Consider the following 3137-nt stretch of genomic DNA (forward strand, 5'->3'; position numbering starts at 1 on the left):
CATCTTGTGTAGCAGCCACAAAATGTTTTACTTGCTCCTCTTTGTTTGCAAATGAGATACTTCAAGGCTTCAAAGAGGACTGGACAGTGATGTTCTAATTCTCATTATGCTACTGCAGAAGCAGCAGTGACTGGCCCTGCAACCACACAACAATAAAGGAACACTAAAGTCTCTATTCCTGGTTCTTGCAGCAAGACCACAGACTAGTGTTGCCACAGTAAGGAAACACAGAATCATATAAAATTTGGGTTGGAAGGGGCCTCGGGAGGTCATCTAGTCCAACCCCCTGCTCAGAGCAGGACCATCCCCAACTAGACAATTTCAGCCAGGCTTTGTCTAGCCAGGCCTTAAAAACCTGCAAGAATGGAGATTCTACTACCTCTCTAGGTAACACATTCATCACCCTCCTAGTGAGAGAGTTTTTCCTAATATCCAACCTAAAATTCCCTTGCTGCAACTTGAGACCACGGGTCCTTGTTGTCATACGCCAGCACTGAGAACAGATTTGGAGTGCACTGCTCTCTTACTAAAGTGCAACCTCATTTTTCAAAAAAGAATTTATTGTGCTAGACAGTTTTAGAAGCCATGAAGCAAAGAAATAAAAATGATAAAGGAAACAAGTTACCTCATCTCCTTGTTATGAGCTACTGTAGTGGTGTTGTGTGCAGAGGAGACCATTGCACTATGGCCTAGGTTCAATTTTCCCCACAAGCTGGGGCCAACTAGCATTTATATAATCACATCTAGCTATATTCTTATATAGAATTTTAGCCCAGACTCTGTATTTCATTAATCTTCCAGTGGGCCCTGACCTTTCTGAAATTTGAAATTGTGTTTACACCTTTTTGGAAAATCGGTATCTTTTGAACTTTATTGTTCATAAGCTAAAGTCTACCCCTGAGCAGAAAGTGGCTGTATATATTTCAGTGGTGGGAGGAGGTGAGATTTCCGCCACGAAACTGAGGTCTTAAGAGTCTTCATTTAAACAGAACAGATACTACGCATGCTTTTTCATGTGTGTTTGCTAGTGCGCTCTAGTTTTAATTTGTGCCAGACAACATTACAACTGGTTTTCCCTGAAGCAGAAATTGCATTGGTGTGCTGCCTTCATGAAACACCAAGGATCTGCGACAAGACTACCACATTCTCTTTTACTTTAAATGAAACCAATGGCTGAACCCAAGTCTGCCAAGCAGAAGGCTAAAATGTTGTTCTACTATGGCTGACATGAAATGAGATATTTTTAAAGAAAAATAAGTTTCCTGCATTCACATAAATTAATCAGGAAAAGTTCAATACTGTATTTTTACCTGGATTTGGATAGAGAACGAAGCATAGAGAGATGGGCAGAAGATGTAGTTCTTTTACTTATCTTTAGTGGAACTAATATGGTTCATAAGAAAAGAACCAGCAGCTCTCATTTAAAATGCTGATTTTTTCCTTTTCATTGAAGTCTGTGCAATTACTACTTACATTTCATCAATTGAACTGTATTGTAAGCATCTTCAGAGAAAAGAACCAAGTCCTTAGATCAAAGACCAAACTGAGTGAAAAAATGAATTATGATGCATTCTGTTGTTATGGAAACAAGAGATCTAAGAGTGATATACAAGATAGGGTGCCAGAGCAGTGCAGTATTTATATCTAATGTTTGGGGAAATGTTTTACAACTACCGTATGTGGCATAACACATTCTATTCCTTGCATCTGTTTCTTTAATTAGAGGTTAACAAATGAGACCCTAGGCCCTATTCATACATTAGGATGGCATGCATACATTCATATATTAGGATGGCAACTTGGTTTGCACTTTTAAAAACCCATTCCCAAGCTATGGTTCATAGGGAGCAGACCCTGGCAGGATGATAATCAGCTAGAAATATAAATTTGCCTTAGGAATTCAGACCACTGATATATCAAATCCAATATCCTGCCTCTTCCAGTGACCTCTAATGGTACTTCAGGGCAAAATTGAAATCCCATACCATAAAGCACCCAGGCCATTCCAAACAAGAATGGAAATATCCCTTCTTTTCCCCTATTCTGAGCTATGAGATATGTGTGCTCTTACTTTAGCATTCATGCTGTGATCACCATTAAAAAGTCAGCATTTTGTCAAATTTGTCAACAGTTAACACACAGTGCTGAGACACTATCATTTTCTTCTGTACTTCGAATCAAAAATAGCCACAGTATTCCAAATCTCTGTGGTGGTGACAACCTTTTGCTTCTTTATAGTCACTGTTGAATTTAGCACATACTTCACTGATACTAAGAGACTCATTTCTCTTGCAAGAAACCTAAAGGAAAGACCTGTGAAGCTGTTCTGTAATAAAATATGGCAATAGTTCCTGAACATTTAAAGATTACAGGAAGAAATTAACATCAATAAAATAAATTTAATGTGGGCTTGCAAAGAGAAGGATTTCTAAATTAATAAATACCATTAATAAACACATCTTTAGAGTCTATGTTTTGCTTAATAAAAGCACAGTAATGTTAGAAGTCATTTCAAAATCTCAGTAGGATGTGTAGAAGAAACCACTCTCTGTGCAATAAACCAAGGCAAATAGCATGTCCTGACATATTTAGCAAATAATCATGACAAACTACAAATGAAAAACATAGATGGAAAGGGGGGAAATATTTTTACTGGCAGGAAAATCATAAACCATTTGTTGCCGGCAAACACATAGCTTAAAAGTGGAATTTCTAGATTTTCTTCAACCCTAATTTTAAAAAAATGCTGACTATTAATGAGGGCTACATGCAGAGAATGAGTTTGTCTTGCATCATATTCGTGCCCATTTTTCTGCTTAGGGACTAATCAGACACATGTAAGAACACGCTATACCACTTTTACATTTATCTCCATAAAATTTTCCTTATATGGTGGTGTTTGCAGCAATAGTAAACAAACATCTGAAGATGATTCAGGAAAAAATTGAGATTAATCTGGATTCTGTTCAGCTGTTGAGTTACATGATCTGGGTCAAGTATGCCACAACTGACCTGACAAGTCACTTATGAGCCCATCCAACTTATTCAGAGCCTATGCCAGCCTTATGCACAGATGGAAAACTATGACAAAGATTCCTTCACTCAGGTATTTTCCTAGATAAAGGAAGTGTGGTTGA

This window comes from Crocodylus porosus, unplaced genomic scaffold (genome assembly GCF_001723895.1).
Source record: "Crocodylus porosus isolate Cpor-Errol unplaced genomic scaffold, CroPor_comp1, whole genome shotgun sequence".
In the NCBI taxonomy this organism is placed as follows: Eukaryota; Metazoa; Chordata; order Crocodylia; family Crocodylidae; genus Crocodylus; species Crocodylus porosus.